The sequence below is a fragment of the Panthera onca genome, chromosome B3, assembly GCF_046562875.1.
Source record: "Panthera onca isolate mPanOnc1 chromosome B3, mPanOnc1 haplotype 2, whole genome shotgun sequence".
NCBI lineage: Eukaryota > Metazoa > Chordata > Mammalia > Carnivora > Felidae > Panthera > Panthera onca.
Window position 1 is genome coordinate 61,799,983 of NC_138344.1, and position 20,999 is coordinate 61,820,981.

Here is a 20,999-nt window from a genome sequence, read left to right on the forward strand (position 1 = left end):
CCAACTCCTGCCTGCGGAAACAAATACTCCCAGGATCCCAGGCCGTTTCGATTGACGTTACTTCCGGGGAAAGTAACCTTTCTCCGGCGGTTGCAGGACTGGAGAGGTCTCGCGACATTTGCTCCCGCGAGATCTGCTTGCTCACTCTTGCGATGACATCCTCCTCCTCCTCCCCGCCGCCTTTCGGCAATCTTCGCCAGTCCCAGCCCCGACCAATCTGCACTCAGATGGCATGGATCAGGGTCTCCCCCCGAACCCCAGTCCGCTCTGGGCGTCAGGCGGCGGCGGCGGGGTGCGAGCTGCACGAGGCCGACGGCAGCGGCACTGCGAGAGGCCACGGGCTGGCGAAGAACAGTGAGCGTGGGCGGGGCGGGGGTAAGCTAGCTGAGTAGCGGCTCGATTGTTCTGGCCTGGCTATGGCGCCTCTCCTCCCCCCCGCCATGGCTCCCCGTGTCCCTGCTCCGCTCCTCTCAGTGAGTGAAAGTGGCCGCCGCCGCCGCCGGCCCAGCGCCCGCAGCCGCCTCAGCGCCGCCGCCATCTTGGGGTCCCAGGAGCCGCCGAGGGAGCGAGCTAGGAGCGTCCACGCCCAACGCAGTCACCGTCCCACAGCCTCAGAGAGCGAACCGCGGCTCCACCGTCGGCGGGGCGACCCCCCCCCCTTCGGACCCCGCCCGCACCCCGCCCCCCCTCCGCCGCCGCCGCGGCGGCGGGGCCCGGCGGCCCGAGGTGAGGCGACTTGACGTGGGCGGGCGAACGGAGGGGGATTTGTGTAGGCCCCGTTGCGCCCCTCTCTGCGGGCGACGACTGGGCCGCGTCTTAAAGGGGCCGTCGCCCCCGGCCCTTGGATTTGTTGGGGTTAATAGGGAGGATGGGTGTGGACACTCCCCGTAGTGTTGGGACCTCAGGGACCTGGGCCTCGTCCTTCCCCCTTTTATACCTCTAGAGGCCTGGGGTCACGCGGTGACCTCAGATAGCCGAGGAAGCCCGTGGGGCGCCCACACGTGGGGAGTGTGTTAGACCAGGTGCACGTGGGACCCGGTGGGGCGGTGTCGGGCTAACACGTGTGTGGGTTTGGGGGTGGGGTGGGTCAGGGCGGCGGCTAGGCTCGAGTGGGGACTCCGTGAGGTCTTTATCTGTCCTCTTAAACAAATGAGATCTAAGAGCTTGATAGTGTGTCAGTTTATGGGGAGCAAGTTGGGATGTGGGTGAATGGTGCGTGCTGCTTGTTGGTGTTAGGTGGGGACAGCCTAACACGTGCACATACTTAGGAGTGCGTAGGGGATACCCATTGTGTGTCCTTTTGTAGGGTGTCCAGGCTTTTGTACGGTGTCCAGGCAAGTGTCATCCTATTTTGACATTCCTTCTTGAGCTAGCTGAAGAAAACTACTACTTCCGTAATCAGCGAGGGTGGAAGCCCCCTACAGTTTAGGAGTGATAGAGCCTAAGAATGCACTCACTATTTTAGTTTGCAGCCAACTGTTCGCAAATTCTTTGATTCATACATACACTGCCTAGTTTTATGTTCGGGTACTTGTTGGTAGGAATGGGAAATGGAATTAGCAGGTTACTTGTTGGGAGGAATGGGAGAAAATTACGAGGTTGACTTTGCTAAAATCACAGGTAACAGCTTACTTTTCCAGTCAGTGACTTTCATGATTGCCTTTCCCAAGGAGGTTTTCATTCTGGTTTGCTAGTGGTGGCGTTTTATTTTCAGGCAACAGCTTTATTGCAATATAATTCACATACCAAAAGACTCAAGCTTTTTAAGTGTACACTTCTGTGATTTTTAATATATTCAGAGTTAATTGTACATCTTTCAACTCTATGTAATTCATCACCCCAAAAAGCCACCTTAGTAGTCACTACCCCATCAACCCTTCCCGTAGCCCTTAGGAGCCACTAATGTATTTTCTGTCTTTGTAGATTTGTCTATTCTGGATACTGGGTATAAAGGGAATCATACAGTATGTGTCTCTTTGTGAGTGGCTTCTTTCACTTAACATGCTCTCAATGTTCATCCATGTGGTAGCATGTATCAGGACTTTGTTCCCTTTTGCTGCCAGTAATAATCCATTCCCTTTGTGTTTTATGCTTGAAATTCTCAAGCTCTTCCTATAAATCAACAATTTGAGGTTATTAAATGTGGTAAAAGTCACATACCTTACTAGATAATAAAGTAAATTTGTGTTTTTAAGGGTTAAATTCTGTTATTTTAGTTTACTGTGTTCTTTTCCTCTTTATTTTGGTTTCAGAAGAATCCAAACTAATTTTCAAAGATCCGTGTCTTTTAATAGGTAACTGTAAAGAGCACAAACGTGATTAGAAAAGCTTATGACTGATAAAAAACAGTTTTGAGTACATCAAGGTGAACATCTGATTGAGTCTAAGCAACAGACAATAAGCTATGGTGTTATGATTTCATGTAATAAGAGTTTGTCATGGTACTACCAAGGAAAGGTATCATAACAGCTTTTGACTGCTGTTGCTTGTGTAGACATGGGGCTAGAGAGGCAATAATAGACATCTTGCTGCCCTCAAGAAGATTAAAACTGGCTTCGAGGTTTAACGTGTCAATATACAAGTTCACACAAAATGTAAGTGCTGGGGTACAATGAATTTTCGAGAGTTCAGAATGGGATAGGTTTAATAGGAAATTGAATTTGTGTGGGAAAATGACGTTTTAAAGTTGGCAAGTTTTAAAGTTGAATCTTAAGCATAAACATTTTGACATGATAGGCTGTAGCATACAGAGAATGAAAAGAGTTGGTAATACTAAATACCTATTATGGGTACTAATCCTAATCTTGAGGGCTCTGGTCCCACCTAATACTATCATCTTTGGAGTTAGGATTTAAACATATGATGGTTGGGAGAGGGTCACAAACATTCAGACTATGGCTTACATTAAGTTAGAAATTCACTTATAGAAGCATTCGATTCACTTGCTAATCATGATGTGGTAGGTTTGTTAGGGTTGAAAAGATCACAAAGTATAATGCCTGGATTTAATAAATACATAAGAGAGATTTCCATATATGTTAGGTCAGAAGTAGGAGATCAGTAATTATAAATGTAATTGACAGATATTAAAAAATCATTGGGGGAGTGCCTGGCTGTTTCAGTTGGTTGAGTGTCCAACCGGCTCAGGTCATGATCTTGCGGTTGGGGGTTCAAGCCCCGTGTTGAGCTCACTCTTGTCAGCACAGAGTCCACTTTGGATCCTCTGTCCTCCACTCTCTCTCTCTCAAAAACAAATAAACATTTAAAAAAAGTAAAAGTAAATAAATCATTGGAACTAAATGCTATTCATATTTTTAAGGGACTAAAAGACTGTGAATCAACTGTGTGACGTGATTTTATAAACCTTCACTGCCCAAGGATTTGACAGCCTGTGTGACAGTCTATTGAGCAGGGTTCTTAATATTTTTTATGTGCCCTGGACCCCTTTGCAGTCTAAAAAAACCTGTGAACACCTTCTCAGAATATGACATTTAAATGTATAAAATATAGTTCACGTATTTATGATGTAAGAAATACGCTTTTTATTACTGAAACAAATAGTAAAAGTTGGGGTGTGCTGCTTACATTCAGAAATGAAAGAAATGCTATTTTCAGTTACAGTTTAGCAAAAATAAGAATGTGAATTTTTCCCCATCCAAGTTTATGGACCCTAGTTTAAGAAAGCCTTTGTCTTAGAGAGGCCTGGATGCATAGATAAGTGATTTCATGTGGGGCAAACCAGTGGTTTCCATAACAAGAAGTAGGATGTGGACTCTTAAATTCATATTCTCAAGAACATGACTTCTTATGGGAAAAGCAAGTGATAGTTTAGCTAAGGGGAAACCTGGTAATGTGATGGAAAGACATTGTTTTTAGACTAAAAAAAGATTTGGGTTTGAGTCCCACTTAACCACTGGGTAAGCTACTCAACATTTTTGAGTTTCAGTTCTCCTTATCTGTAAAATGGGAATAATTTTCACTTCTGAGATTAAATGACATGTTAACTGTAAGACAGCATATTGATGAATGTTGGTTTATTTTTGTCTGTGAGGAAATACGCCAAAAGCTAGGACATATATTTATTCAAAAAATTTTTTTTAATGTTTATTTATTTTTGAGAGAGAGAGCATATGCACCAGTGGGGGAGGGACAAAGAGAGAGGGAGACACAGTCCTAAGCAGGCTTCAGTCTCTGAGGTATCAGCACAGAGCCTGATGCGGGACTGGAACTCACAAACTGTGAGATCATGACCTGAGCCGAAATTGGACTCTTAACCCACTGAGCCACCCAGGTGCCCCATACATTCATTTAAAAAAAATTTTTTTTAAGTTTATTTATTTTGAGAGAGAGTGAGCATGAGCACAAACACGGGAGGGACAGAGAGAAAGAGAGAGAATCCCAAGCAGGCTCCTCCATGCTGTCAGTGTGGAGCCTGACTTGGGGCTTGAATCCACGAACTGTGATACTGTGACCTGAGCCAAAATCAAGAGTCGGACACTCAACTGACTGAACCACCCTGGCTCCCCTATGATCCCCTATGATACACATTTAGTTTTGATTTGGGAGAAAGGAAACTATGTAGTAGGAGCAACCTGTATGGTATATGGGATTGTCTCTGCGTATTCAAGTATAGAGTCATCTTTTGATAATGGTACTAAGGATATTCTTGTAAAAGAACAAATAAGGTACCTTTGGGTTTGTATGTGACAGCTAGCTCTTTTGTGTAAGAGGTTAGTAGCTAAGTAGAATAAACAGGATAAATCTTTCACAGTTTTGTGCAAGAACAGAGAAATGGCTAGTAAACATCAATATGGTAAAAAGGATGTTCAGGTGCTCAGTTTATTCCTGAGAATGTTGCCTGAGTGTTGTCAGAAAGGCCGACAAAATGTTAGTCATTCCCTGGAAAGACATGAAAAAATAAACGGACTTTGTTATCTTGGTACAAAACCACAGTTACGTCTACTCATAGACTATAGAATGGATTTCAATTGCTGCACTTCAAAAAATAATAAATTAAGGGGTGCCTAACTGGCCCAGTTGGAGGAACATGTGACTCTTGATCTCAGGGTCGTGAGTTCAAGTCCCACATTGGGTTTAGAGATTACTGAAAAATAAAATGTCAAAATAAACAGGAGGGAAGTTTCCAGAAAATGGCAGTATAAATGATGAAGGCAATGGTAGGGCTTACATGTGAAGATAAAGAAATTTGACTCCATATTGAAATGATGAAGACTGGGATGGACTATGATTAAATTGAATTAGATAAAAACATGCATTATAATCCTGGAAAATTAGAATCAGTTTGAAGGATGAATATTGTTTGACAGGTGTATAATGAGTGGTTTGTTTATGAAACTTACTAGCAAGGAAGATGGTTAAGGTTCAAGAACAAACCAGACACAATGTTATGGTTATAAAGCCAGAGACTTTTATGATCCAGTCCTAGTTCATTTCAGGTCAGCAAGCCATTTGATGATGCTTGTACCTAATGGTTTATGTAACTCCTTATTTTGTTCATTAGATGAATATTCATTGAACACCTAATGAGTGCTTTTTGATTTTCCCAACAACAATTTGTTGAGCATCTGCCACACTCAAGGGACTGTGGTAGATTCTGGGGATGTACAAGAGAATTAATCCACTTGTATGTATATGTGTGGAGAGCACAGAGGGGCTCTGCAAAGATAAACAGGGTTATGCAAACTCTAGGTGCCATGGGTAAGTATAAACCTAAATATTTCTTTTGAGTTGTTGATAGGAATTAGTAGTAGTTTTTTTGTCTTTTAAAAAAAAAAATACATTCTTTTCATATGTTTAAAGGCCCTGTTCTACCTTGTTAACAGAAGCGTTGTAATCCAGTGGCAGTATATTATACCGAGCCCCTTCTAGATCCTAGAGCCAGATAACCTGAGTTCGAATTTTAACTCTCTTATTAACTGTATGATCTCTGGAAAGCTATTTAAGCCTCACTGTCTTCATCTGTTAAATTAGGAGAGTAATAGTACCTGCTTCATAGAGGGTAATTGTGAGAAATAAATGAGTAAATTGCTTAGAATGGTCTCTGGCACATAGTTTCTCCACAAATGTTAGCTGTAATTACAAGTAACATTCTTTTTTGACAGTTTAATTAGCTTAATCTAAAATTTTAGTTTGTAAAGTGTTGAAATCAGAACTTTTTTGAGTAGGAAGAGTCTCAAATCTTTTTTAAGATAAGGCAGGGAAAAAATACACCAATAAAGAAAATAGTTACAATGCATTAACCTTTGTGTTTATGTAATGAATACCACTAGATGTCAATATTTAAGATAACTCAGAGATGTGGTATTTTGCAACATGACATATTTTAGTTCAGGGTCTAAAATATTTCTGTCCTGCATGTTATTCTAATGTTAGTAATAGTTTGCCTTTTTTAGAATCATTCTTAGAATATAACAGAAGACCAGGCTCTGGGGTAGGGCTCAGGAAAGTTTTTCTGTAAAGGGTCAAATAAATCATATGCTTTGCTGGTCATACCTTCTCTGTTGGAGCTGTTCAACTCTGCCCTTCATTTATGGGCACTGACATTTTAATTTCATAGAATTTTCATGTGTCATGAAATAATGATTTTCTTCCCTCACTTATTTAAAAATGTAAAAAACATTCTTATCTATCAGGAATAAGAAAAGGGCAGTGGGCTGGATTTGATATGCAAGCCATAGTGTCCTGATTCCTGCTCTAGAGTCTTTACAACTCTGGCTAGGAGATCTTGTGCAAGTTAGTATAAAGCCTAATGCCATCTATTAAATGGGGATAATAATAGTATCTACTTGATATGGTTCTTAGAAATAAATAAGATAACCTGTTAAGTGCTTAGCACCATCCTTGACACGTAGTGTTAATAAATGTTATATATTATTACTTTTTATTAAAAAACTTTTTAAATTTTTATTTATTTTTGAGATAGAGATAGCGTGTGAGTGGGGAGGGGCAGAGAGAGACAGCGTGTGAGTGGGGAGGGGCAGAGAGAGAGAGGGAGACACAGAATCCGAAGCAGCTCCAGGCTCTGAGCTGTCAGCACAGAGCCTGATGCAGGGCTCGAACCCGAAACCACAAGATCATGACCTGAGCTGAAGTTGGACGCTTAACCCGACTGAGCCACCCAGGTGCCCCTATAAATGTTATATATTATTATCATCTCAGTGAACTCCTCATTTTATAATGAAGCTGTTGGAACCTTGAGGGGATAGCTGATAGTCCTAAAGTCTATCTGTGGCTTGTTGATAGCATTAAACTTACAGTTTTTGACTTCAACTTCTCTGCCCAACCATGCTGCTTCCTTAGAAGATTGTAGTGCTTTGTAATTTATTTTTAAAGTAGGCTCCATATCCTGTGTGGGGCTTGAACTCACTACCCTGACAGCAGGTGCATATTCTGACTAAGCCAGCCAGGTGCCCCGGTAGTTAAAGTGCTGCTTGATAAAACTATTATTTTGGATACTGTAATGGTGGATACATGACATTATGCATTTTTCAAATCCCATAGGGCTTTACAGCGCAAAGTAAACTTTAATGTGTACAAATAAAACAAAAATCATTTTGGAGGTAGAGAGATCCCAGGAAGGAGTGCAGACTGTGACAAGAGAATTTAATTGTGTTAGAAATATATGAAACAGCCTCACTGAAAATGGAAGGGAGGTGCTGACCTAAGTAAACTTGGAAGTGAGTGGAATCTAAGACAAAAGGAATTGCACATAAGCACTGTAGTCTAATTGATAAAAGTTGTATCCCATGAAGGTGCAGGTTAATTCTGATACTGATATACATGTATATTGCAATTGAACAATTAAGTAAATGGATGGCAAGAGACAGGTTTCTTCTCACTGTTAGAGTGTGAATTTACAGATAAGCAAGGGACGGAGGCTAGAATGATTCATGTGGTAATAGATTGGAGTTGGGGACATCAGCATGAACTCATATTTTTAGCTTAACACAGATGGTTACATATTGTAATAGTCATGTATGTGTATGTATACATGCTTGGATTTATACCCACATATATTTCTGTGCTGTGTCCGCTGAGAAGGTTGAAGGAAACCCAGTAGCAACACCTAGTACCTAGATCTTCATTTCCAATACCATTTTTTTAAAAAGTTTATTTTTGAGGGAGAGGGAGAGAGAGAGAGAGAGAGAGAACGAGAACAAGTGGGGGAAGGGCAGAGAGAGGAAAACAGGATCTGAAGCAGGTTCTGTGCTGACAACAGACAGGAGCTTAAACTCTTGAACCATGAGATCATAACCTGAGCTGAAGTTGGATGCTTAACTGACTGAGCCAACTAGGTGCCCCGAAATTTTAATTGGTATTTTAATTGGAATTGCATTGACTCCATAGATCAATTGTGAATAATGTCGTTATTTAATACAAGGAACAAGAGCTCCTTGGAGAAATGACTGATTATAGGACTGGGCAGGAAATATACAAGATGAGCCTGGAACATCTTGTAGTGCCAGAAAGTAGGGAAGTACTCTAACACCCATCACCACAACAACACAATTGAATGATAAGGATAAGTCAGAGGAGCACGGGAGCCTGCTGAGAACTCTCAATGGCCAAAACTGGTACGATTTGAGCAGCAAAGTAAACAAAGCAGCATTGGATTATAACTCATAATATAAAATCAATATTTCCAAGTCTGTAATGTTGTAACTAAATGAATAAATGAATATCCTGCTTCTAGAATACTCCATTAACATATTTTTATGCCCCAGGAGCCTCTGGTTTGCTTGAGGTCCTTGCGACAATACTGGAGTTTAAGTATGTGAGACTTTGGAGTCAGACTTCTTGGATTTCAGACCTGGCTCTGCCACTTCTGGCTGTGTAAAATGGAAGTTATAATAGTGCCTCTGTCATAAAAGGATTAAATGAATTCATGCAAATATAAAGTGCATGTATGTATAAAATATTTGGCACATAGCTCTCAAAAGAATGTGTATATAGCCTCTTTATTACAGTAGTATTTGATACAAGGTCAGAAAATTTGGAATCTCACTTGGAATTGTTTGTAATTAAGTCTCCCTTCCCACCCCCCCAGGCTTCTGTTGAAGAGAGGAAAAAGTCTAACTTCAATTTAACAAGTGTTTTATTGAGCACATAGTTTGATGTAAACATACCTACCTTGTTCTAATTGACTGTAGACTGTATAGTGACTGTGTATACTGTATAATGACTGTATAATGAAGAGAGTGAGAGTAAATGTATTTAGTGTTAATGAAATCATTACACACCTAAGTGACTTAAATGTTTAACGGTTGAAAAGCAAGATTAATTTATAATTTAGTATATAGTTCAACTCGTGCTTATTTACAGATGTTTGTCCCTAAGATGAATTACCCGAACTTAGGTTTCTCAGGTTTCTTTGGAGAACATAGCTCCACAGAATTTCTCTGTTAGTGTGTCACTTCCAAAATGAAAATTGACTTTTAGTATAAGAAAACTAAATATTGTGAATTTTGGAAATATTGGCTGTTTATGGACGATGTCTCTTAAAAAAATTTTTTTTTTTTTTACGTTTATTTGTTTTTGAGAGACAGAGCACAAGCTAGGGAGGGGCAGAGAGAGAGGGAGACACAGAATCTGAAGCAGGCTCCAGGCTCCAGGCTCTGAGCTGTCAGCACAGAGCCCGACATGGGCCTCGAACTCACAAACTATGAGATCATGACCTGAGCCAAAGTCAGACGCTCAACCGACTGAGCCACCCAGGCACCCCTGGATGTCTTTTACTTTTTATTCTCAATAATGACTTTTTACCATCTCTCCTATGATAATGAAGAATTAACTGTATGGAATTGATAGCTAAATTTTCCCAGCACTTTGTGAGGGATCCCTCTTTTTCACGAGTAACTATTAAGCTAATGCTGTCTTCCCTTTGCTGAGGAATGAACTGAGTTTGTTAAGATTTCTGGGTTGTCGATCTCTGTCCTTTAATTTCTCTCATATGGAAGCATCTTTTTTCTCATCTATGTCATTTCTGGAATAGGTAAGTGTCTTCATGAATCTAACTGTAAAAGTTGTTGAAATCACTGGTTCTTCAGTAAGATCTCTTCAGTTTTGTTTTCAAAAAAATTGTTTTTGAGTTTATTTATTTTGGGGGGGAGGGGCAGAGAGTGAGAGAGGGAGGGAGAGAATCCCAAGCAGGCTTTGTGCTGTTAGCATAGAGCCTGACACAGGGCTCGAACACATGAACTGTCAGATCATGACCTGAGCTGAAATCAAGAGTTGGACACTCAACTGACTAAGCCACCCAGGTGCCCCTGTTTTCAAATTTTTAATGTGATGAATTGTTATTAGTTCAGATTGGGTGTTTTTCACTAGAAGAAAAAAAGAATGGGACTCCTGAGGGACTCAGTCAGTTAAGCATCTGACTTCAGCTCAGTTCATGATCTCATAGTTCCTGAGTTTGAGCTCTGTATTGGGCTCTCTGCTGTCAGCGTGGAGCGTGCTTTGGATCCTCTCTCTCTTTATCTCTCTCTCAAAATAAACATTAGAAAAAAAATTTTTTTTTTAATGTTTTATTTACTTTTTTTAAGACAGAGAGAGACAGAGCATGTTTAGGGGTGGGGCAGAGAGAGAATGAGACACAGAATCGGAATAGGCTCCAGTCTCTGAGCTGTCAGCGCAGAGCCCGATGCGGGGCTCAAACTCACAAACCGTGAGATCATGACCTGAGCTGAAGTGGGACACTCAACCGACTGAGCCACCCAGGCACCCCAGAAAAAAAATTTTTAAGTTACCATGTGGAAAGGTCCATTCGATACCTCAGGAAACATTTCCTCCCTTTTGGATTTTTTGATTTAGTAATATATAAACCCTAAATGCTTAATAAGTGGGGGTTGAGCTTGTTTGACTAAAGATTCTATTATTTATACTATGGAACTCCATAGAGGCAGTTGCAGTAATAGGCGTTTTTTTTTTTGTTTTTTTTTTTTTTCCATTCTGATAAGGTGTTTATTCCCTATCTTGGTGAAGATACTCTTCTAGGAAGTTGAAATCATACTTTTCTAGAAGAAATCAAATGCATTTTAAATTTTTTATTTTTGGTAACATACTTCATTTTGGCATAGTAGTAGTCCAATTTCATTAATGAAGAACACTAGGAAAGGGAAAATGTGGGTAAGCATTTTTTCTTACACTAGACCTGTGGGGTAGGCCAAAATATTTTCTCTTTGTCTTTTTAGAGATTTATGAAAGGTCTTTCCTTTTTTGGCCAGGGGTTTTTCATTCTATTTAAAATGGAGGTGTTGGGTGCTTGGGTGGCTCAGTCAGTTGACTGACTCTTGATTTCGACTCAGGTCATGATTCTAGGGTTGTGGGATCAAGCCCCACGTTTTCTCTGTGCTGAGTGTGGAGCCTGCTTATGATTCTCTCCCTCCCTCTGCCCCTCACCCTGCTCATGCTCTCTCCCTCTTTACAAAAAAAGTTTAAAATGCAGGTGTTAATTATTTCTGAAACTTTGTGCTTTGGGTAAACTCTGGGCTTGTTAAATTGCTAGACTGTTCTCAGGCTCTTGCAGTGATCCCTTTGAGCAGATTGTTTCTGGCCTGCTTGTAGAGGGCTCTGTCTGCCTCTGTTCCTTGAGGACAAGTCTTCTCATTCATTTTCTGGTATATGATAACCTCTTAGTGAATATTTGATGGTCTGAAAGGAAAGTTTTGGTTCAACTAGAATTTTATTTAAAAGATTGCTCTGTGATTGATTTACTTCTCATCTACCATGTGTTAGGGTGACTGAAAATTTATTGTTCAAAGGTGGATACTTGTGAAAGTGAAAGGAGAGGGATTATTAGTAATTTTGCTTAGGGACAAACAGTAGGCATGAACTTCTGTCTTGGGCAAACCAGCTGGGAGGTATGGTCACCCAAATCACGAGGCTTCTTTTCTTTGTTTTTGTTATAGCAGTCTGGTGGTAAAGAGTTGGGAATTTGGTGTTAACCAATAATAGATCTGAGTTCTTATTCTAGCTTGGGCAAATTACTTGGCTTAACTAAAATGAGAATAAGTTTTGGGGAGTGTGAGTGGCTCAGTTGATTAAGCGTCTACTTTGGCTCAGGTCATGATCTCTTGGGTTGTGGGTTTGAGCCCGGAGTTGGGCTCTGTGCCGACAGTGTGGAGGCTGCTTGGGATTCTCTCTTCCTCTCTCTCTGCCCCTCCCCCACTCACACTTTGTGTCAAAAATGAACTTAAAAAGTAAAAAAATATTAAAATGAGAATAAGATTTGAATTACTGTGAGGATTAAATGGGCTAGTATTAGGAAAGCATCTGAGACAGAAAAGCCCCCATGCTAGTGTGCTCTTATTCAGTGTAGGTCCCTCGTCCTCTCTTCCCATCATTCTGTAACTAGAGTTTTTGCTTTCAACTGAGGCTGGTTTTGAGAGTTTTTTTGTTTGTTTGTTTGTTTGTTTGTTTTATATAAATGTTTATTTTTGAGACAGAGACAGAGCATGAACAGGGTTGGGTCAGAGAGAGAGGGAGACACAGAATCTGAAGCAGACTCCAGGCTCCGAGCTGTCAGCACAGAGCCGGACGCGGGTCTGGAACTCAGGGACCGTGAGATCATGACCTGAGCCGAAGTCCAACGCTCAACTGACTGAGCCACCCGGGCTCTCCAAGAGCTTTTTTAATGGTTACGATTAACTGGAACATTTCACTGAAACATTTTAGTGAATGCAGAAATGTTTTTCAGTTGAGCCATTGAGCTTATTTTTTGTTGAATTGTATAATATGGTGGGCAGGAAATGACTACCCTACAAAACCAGATTACTCTTTCTCAAAATGTTCATGAAAAACTTTTTTTTACCAATTATTTTTTTGCAGAATTGCTGAAAGATATTTTAATAGTTTTGATTTAGCACAATAGTCACTTGGAACCTTTATTTCAGCTTAATGGATTGATACAAATTTTACTGGATAGGTAAAAAATGATTTAAATGAGAATTTCATTCAGTTTCTTATCAATATTTATCCTGTGCAGACTTATGTTTTCTCTTTTGGTATTTGAATTATTTCCCCTCTTGTATTTCTTGATATTTTGCTAACTTTGTCAATTTTACTTGTTTGTGGCTTTTAAAAAAGGAAACCAAAGAGGAGCAGTTTTCATAGACTTTGTGCATTAGTACAGGCATCCACACATTTTAACTCTAAAAACTCAGTAATAAAATGGCAAGTAACCTAAATTAAAAAATTTTTTTTAAATGCTTATTTATTTTTGAGAGAGAGACAAAGCACAGGCAGGGGAGGGGCAGAGAGAGTGGAAGACACAGAATCAGAAGCAGGCTTCAGGCTCTGAGCTGTCAGCACAGAGCCTGCTGCGAGGCTCGAACACACAAGCCTTGAGATCATGACCTGAGCTGAAGTCAGACGCTCAACCAGCTGAGTCACCACACCCCAACAAGTAACCCAATTTAAGCGTGGAGCCTGTTTAAGATTCTCTGTCTCTCTCTCTGCCCCTCTCCCACACTCTCTCTAAAATTAAAAAAAAAATCTTTGTCACCTTGGAGTAGGTAAAAATTTCTTAGGAAACAAAAAGCACTAACCATAAAAGAAAATATTGATAAAGTGACTTCATGAAAATTAAAAACTTCTAAAATTGTTAATCATTCCTTGGTTTTATTGTTTATCAGTTTACAAGAATATTTAAAAAAAATCAGTCTGTAGAAGGCATTGCAAATACTGTAATATGTAATCAGGCTTAAGGGCCCCATTTGCAACTCCATGCCAAATAAAAATACAAATTCTCTCTCACACAAATGTCATAACCTTAATCAGGATTCTCATGGAAGTCTGAGAAGTTCCAAGCCCATCCAGAATTACTCCAAAAGATCCTAGTACATGTTCTCTTTTACAGTCAGTTAGGATCCAATTTCTAGCCATGTCCCTTAAAAGTATTTTTTTGTGCTCCTCCAGTCCCAGTCTAAGGTAGATACTAAAAGCTCCCATAACATATGCTGTGCTTAACTAGTATCCCTTACTGATAAAATAAACAAGAATGTCTTTCCTAACTCTCTAGTATTTTATGGGAAGCAACAATTTAATATATTCTAAAAGGAGCAAACTAAGTAATCCCCATTTCTCTTAGTTGGTTATGTCTCATTGTGACTGTTCTTAACCCTAGATCTTTCTACATTATCTTCTCATTTGTTTGGTAAGTAAGGAATCATATGCAATACCAGAAGCAGCTGGAAGTCTTAGTACCAGAATAGTTCCCGCTGGTTCACAGTGTGGATGCCTGTACTAATGCACAGAGTCTGTGAAAATACATATTTGGGATATCACTCCCTCAGCTGATACATGATTTGGAAATCTTTTCTCCCATTTGTGGGTTTTCAGTTTCTTAATAGTTTTGTTTATAGCACTAAAGTTAATTTTGATGAAATCCCGTTTATCTTTTTTTCCTTTTGTTGCTTTTGCTATTGTAGAATATCTAAGAAACCATTACCTCATTCAGGGTTATGAAGATTTATCCCTATGTTTTCCTTCTGTGATCTCTCCCGGGTTAATTTTTGTGTGTAAAGAGATCCAAATTCATTTTTGTGCATGTGACTTTTCTAATCATAGCACCATTTGTTGAAAAGGCTGTTGTTTTCCCATTGAATTATCCTGACAGCCTTGTTTGTAATCAGTTAACTCTTAATGTAAGGGTTTATTTCTGGACTCTCAATTCTGTTGCATTGATCTGTATGTCTAGCCTTATGTCATACCACAAATCTTACTATTGCAGCTATGTAGTAAGTTTTGAAATTGGGAATATGAGCCCTCCAGCTTTGTTCTTTATTGTCAAAATTGTTTTGACTATCTTAGGTCCCTTGTATTTCCATATGAATTTTAGGATCAGCTTATCTATTTCTGCAAAAGAGCCAGCTTGGATTTTGATAGGTGTTATATTTAATCTAGATACATTACCATCTTCAAAATATCAAATCGTTTGATCCAAGAACCATGGGATATCTTTTCATTTATGTAGTTCTTTAATTTTTTTCAATAATGTCTTGTTTTCAGTATATATATAAGTCTTGTAGTTCTTTGGTTGAATTTATTCCAAAGTATTTTGGCTTTTTTGTTTTGCTTTTTTTTTTGTTTGTTTTAGTATTTTTAAAGATTTTATTTTTAAGTAATCTCTACAATCAACATTGGGCTCAAACTCACAACCTTGAGATCAAGAGTCGGATGCTTTACTGTCCAAGCCAACCAGGCACTCTTGTATTTTGTTCTTTTTGATGCTGTTGTAAATAGAATTATTTTCTTTATTTTATTTTCAAATTGTTGAATGCTAGTATATAGAAATATTATTGATTTTTGTATATTGATCTTGTACATTATACGATTACTGAGCTTGTTATAATAATATTTTAGTGCATTTCTTAGGATTATCTATTTAGATAAGATCAGGTCATCTATAAATTTTTTTAATGTTTATTTTATTTTTGAAAGATAGAGAGAGAGAGAACATGAGTAGGGTAGGGGTAGAGAGAGAGGGAGACACAGAATCCGAAGCAGGCTCCAGGCTGAGCTGTCAGCAGAGTCCGATGTGGGGCCCGAACCCACAAACTGTGAGATCATGATCTTTGCTGAAGTGGGAAGCCCAAGTGACTGAGTCACCCAGGTGCCCCCAGGTCATCTATAAATAATAGTTTTGCTTCTTTCCAGGCTGGATGCTATTTGTTTTGTTTTGTTTTCCTAATTGCTCTGGGTAGAACTTTAAGTAGAATTTTATTTATTTATTTAATTTGATTTTTACTTTATTAAAAATATTTTTTAATGTTTTATTTATTTTTGAGAGGCAGATACAGAGCCCAAATGGGGAAGGGGCAGAGAGAGGTAGACACCGAATCTGAAGCAGGCTGCAGGCTCCGAGCTGTCAGCACAGAGCCTGATGAGGGGCTTGAACCCACGAACCGTAAGATCACGACCTGAGCTGAAGTCGGATGCTTAACTGACTGAGCCACCCAGGCACCCCTAATTTTATTTTTAAGTACAGTTTTGAATATGAGTTGTGAGAGTAGGCAATCTTGTCTTATTCCTGATTTTAAGGGAGATAGCATTCTTTCACATTAGAATGATGTGAGCGTTTTGTAAGTGCCTTTTATCAGATTGAGAGAGTTCCTTCTATCTCTAATTTATTGAGTGTTTTTATTTTGAAATGGTATTGGCTTCTGTCACATCATTTTTCTGTGTTAATTGAAATGCTTAGGTGGCTTTTATACTTTGTTCTATTAATGTGGTATATACTGCATTGGTTGATGTGTAAATGTTACACAAACCTTGCATTTGTAGGATAAATTCTACTTGTTAATTATGTGTAATCCTTTTTATATGTTGCTAGAATCATTTGTCAATATTTTATTGAAGATTTTTGTTTCTATAAGGGATATTAGTCTGTAGTTTTCTTATGTCTTTGGGTGGCTTTGGAATCAGGGTAGTGCTGGCCACATAGAGTGACATGGCAATTGTCCTTTACTCTTCTGTGATCGGGAAGAGTTTGTGAAGCATTGATACTAATTGATAGTAATAAACAAACATATAAATGTTTGATACAATTCACCATTGGAGCCATTGACCTGGTTGTTTTTTGTTTTTTTTTTTGTTTTTTGTTTTTGGTGGGAAGTTGGAAGTATTAAATTTTATATGATTGTCAAATTACTCATTTTCTGTTCTGTTGGTTGGAAATACATAGAAGGATCTTCCATATCTTAAAAAAAATTTTTTTGTTTTAAATATTTATTTATTTTTGAGAGAGAGATAAAGTAGGAGCGGGGGAGGGGAAGAGAGTGAGGGAAACACATAATCCAAAGTAGGCTCCAGGCTCTGAGCTGTCTGCACAGAGCCCCACAAGGGGCTTGACCTCTCCAACCACAAGATCCTGACCTGAGCCAAAGTCAGATGCTTAACCGACTGAGCCACCCAGGTGCCTCAGAATCTTCCATATCTTAATCTGCTGTTTCCTCATCAAAGATATAGATATTTATAACTAATGACTAATACAGTCAGGAGTGACACATTCCTTTTTTTTTTTTTTTTAAGTTTATTTATTTTGAGTTGGAGGGATGGGCAGGGAGAGAGGGAAAGAGAGAATCCCAAGCAGGCTGCATGCTATAAGTGCAGAGTCTGACACATGGCTTGAACTCAGTAGCAGTGAGATCATGACCTGAGCTGAAATCAAGAGTCAGATGCTTAACTGATTGAGCCACCCACGCACCCCCACCTTTTTTTTGGTTTTGTTTTGTTTTTTTATAAAGGAGCCACAATATCGTATATTTATCAAACTCCTCCTTTCCTAAAGGTCTTTAGTTTCTTAAAATGTGTCCTTAAAACATTCCTGGGCAGAGCTTAGGCCAGGACAAGTCTCCCCACATTTGGAATAGGGAGCCTGAAACCCACCAGAGTGCATTAGCTGAAAGTCACGACTGTCGGAAGGCAGAGCCCAGAAGTGAGTCTGTATGTCCCACTTGTCAGAGGTCAACTAGCTAAGCCAGTGATTGGTTCCTAGCAATTTGGATTTCCTGGTCCAGTAAAATTTCCAAATAATTTTAGGGACTGACAGATATGCTGGCCCTTTTTTTTTTTTCTTTTTTTCTAAGTAAGGACATTTAACAAAACAAAACACTAATATCACCATTATGGCTTACAATAAAGATATTTTAACTTCCAAATTTTTAGGAAAACTATCCACCTCAGAATAAAGGACTCTTCTTCCCAAGAATTTATGGTTGGAGACAAATTTATTGTGACACTTAACATGATCTAACACTCAACAAATAATCATTTTTTTCCTAAACTCCAGTGGCACATTATCTGTATATCTTTTAAGTGACTTCCCAAGTGTATTTTTTATTGTTATTTGAGTCCTATCTCTTCTATTAAACTGAATTCTGAAGGAAACAACTTTTTCTACACTGCACTTTAGAGTTCAGCAATTGAATGCCTGAGTGAATGAAATGTTACTCTTAATGTTCATATGAAAATTATATCTCACTTCTTTTTGGTCTTATTTCCATTTATGAAAATAATACGAAGTTCATTTACTTGGCCTGGTCCTGCTATTTGTGCCATAGTCCTACAAATTATCAGTATAACCTGTGGATCTGATGCAGTAGATCACTTTCAGTCACAACTAGTTTGGGCTATAGAGTGTCTGAGTTATAGGGGAGCTGAGGTGGGAAATTCAGTTATTTTGTTCCCTTAATGTTTGGCCTTTTGTATAAGCTACAGCCTGTTAACCTACAGGCTGTCTTTAGTCCTGCAAATGCTTCATAGCTATAGTTCTGTTCCTAAGAATTATAACTTTATTTGGCCTTTTCTGTATTAGTTTTGGTAAATTTAGGAATTACTTCTTAAAGGCAGATATAATTGAACTCTTTATTTAGATATTTGACTGAATCATTGATGCCCTATCTAGTCTTCTTTGAGCTATTTTGATTGGTATTTTGCTAAAAAAGTCAAATAAGTTTGGAATGCCTTTTAGAGAGAGATTATGAGCACATTAGCATATTGAAGACTAAAAAATCTTAGGCCTAACTTTAATGCTTTAATATTTTCAGTATTAATGGACATTTAATATATTTTTTAAAGACTTTATTTAAAATTTTTTTATTATATTATTTTTTTTTAAGTTCGTTTTATTTTGGGAGAGATAGAGTGTGAGTGGGGGAGGGACAAAGAGAGAGGGAGAATCCCAGGCAGGCTCCCTGCTGTCAGTGCAGAGCCCATGCAGGGTTCAAATCCATGAACAGAGAGATCATGACCTGAACTGAAGTCGGACACTCAACTGACAGCCACCCAGACACTGCTAAAGATTTTATTTTTAAGTGATCTCTGTACCCACCATGCAGTTCACACTTCCAACCCTGAGATCAAGAATCGTGCACTGTACTGACTGAGCCAGCCAGGTGCTCCAAAATCTTGATCCTAGTATTCAGAGAGGCAAACTTTGGGAAGTGCTTCTGCAAATGATTGGTATGAAACCAATTTTGGGCATGGTCTATAAAGAGGAAATCAGAGGTGAAAATAGATTTGAGCATGCAAAGTTTAAATGGGTAGGTCTTAAGACAAATAATTGTTAATGGCCATCATTGCAGTTTGTAGTACTTTATGAAGTGGTCATTATATATCACGTTCTTACCATTGCTGTTAGACAAAAAGGTAAAAAGCCAACTCTTCTCTCTTTAAAAATTGAAAGAAAAAATTTTTAAACCAAACTAAAAGCTGTTTAGGCTATCATTTGAACAGTGCTTCTTAGCTCATCTCCATCTAGAGATAGGGTGACTTTCTCTCCAAGTAGTTATCTTTGTCAGGCTTATCATTTGGGAGAAGATAAAAATCCTGTCCTCTGGTTAGCATTGGCATTTGGTGCAGCTATCCTTCAGATTCTTGTCTAGCAGTAACACCTTGCTCTCCTCTTACCTCTTACCTCTTACCTCTTATCTAAAGCTTGTCTGAGATTATTTTTATGTGGAATTGCCTGAAAGATTTTTAGTACATGCATTCTCCTGTTCAGCAAGTGTGGATAATGAATGTTTGAACCCATTCTGCTTAACTTTCTATTACTTGACTACTTTCGTATCTTTTCATTTGTTTTATTCAAGGTTTCATCCCCCAAGTCATGTGTCCAGGATGGAGTAGAGGCCTCACATGGTCATGGACTATAGATGATCTTTATGTAGAATGTAGCAGAAATAGAGTTTTGGGGGCTCCTGGGTGGCTCAGTTGGCTAAGCATCCAGTTCTTGATTTCGTCTCCAGTCATGATCTAACAGTTTGTGAGTTTGAGCCCTGTGTCAGTCTACATGCTCTCAGCACGGAGCCTGCTTGAGATTCTCTCTCCCTCTCTCTCTCCCCCTTCCCGCTCACACATGCTTTCCTGCTCAATAAATAAATAACAACAACAAAAAGAACTAGAGTTTTGTAGCTTTGACCTTTGATTTTTAATTTGCATGAAAAAGCAAATTAATATGGTCATTTGTAAATACTAGAACCAAAATAGATTCATGAGATAGGGACTATTTGCTCAAATAGTTTATAGTTTAGGAAGAGAAATAAGGCATGCATGTATACAGTAAGTAGACTGTAATATCATGTAAGTGCCAGGCTTTCAACCATTTAGAACTTCGGAGAAGAGAGAATAGTCTTACTTGGGAATAATCTATGAGTGTTTCCTGCAATGAGATATTTCATTTTGTCTTTGAAGGATTTTGGTTCAACTTGGTAAGACTTTTCCTACAGAAACATAATTTGTAGGACAAAGGCAAGGCAGCTTCCATAAAGGCATTGCAGTAACTAGTGCAGAGTAGTCATTCTGGGATCACACATGGGTACACAGGTGAGGAAATATGTATGTGAGCATGATTTAGGAGTAGACACTTTACCATGGATATCAAACTGTAGTCAGGGCTTCTGAAGTATGATCAGAGTCCAGTTGGAGGATAACCAGGTTTAAAGAGCCAGAGTTCAGGGTATGAAGCAGGCCAATCAATGGTGAATTGGCTCTAACAGCATATATTAATAGTCCTTTCAGTCTTTGAAATGGCAGTATGTGGTCAGATAAATTTTAAAGAACACTTGAAGATTGGGATGGGTCTGACGGGAAGTTAAGAGACATCTTCAGGGTATTCTTAACTTGTCTGGAGTGTAAGAGGGTAGTAAAAAATTAAATTGGAAAGGTAAGTTGGAGCCAGATGATAAAGGTCTTTGAATTTCAGGCAGAGGAATTTAGACTTTATTGAATTTTGCAAAGCTGTTGAGGGATAACAACATAATCAGAGCAATGTTTTGGGAATACTAATCTGGCAGTTGCTGTGAGGATGGATTAGAGCGAGAAGAACCTGGAGGTGGGATGCCAAATTAGGAAGCAGTAATCTAGGTGTGAGATGATAAGAACCTAAATGAAAACAAGGACAGATTCCAGACATCATCCCTAGAGAAGAATTAAGTAGACATGGAGATTGTAAACAGAGAAGTCGAGAGTGATCTAAAAAT

General features: G+C 39.1%; 1 protein-coding gene across 2 annotated transcripts in view; it reads left to right on the forward strand.

The window, feature by feature from the left end:
• The first annotated feature begins 207 nt into the window (after positions 1 to 207).
• Positions 208 to 20,999, forward strand: part of INO80 (INO80 complex ATPase subunit) — a 136,707-nt gene continuing 115,915 nt past the window's right edge. Inside the window, exon 1 of one of the 2 annotated variants that reach the window (XM_060618905.3) lies at positions 208 to 726. The gene's annotated coding sequence lies outside the window, so the exon portion shown is untranslated. The remainder of the gene's footprint in view (positions 727 to 20,999) is intronic. The other variant, XM_060618904.3, reaches the window with a different exon arrangement.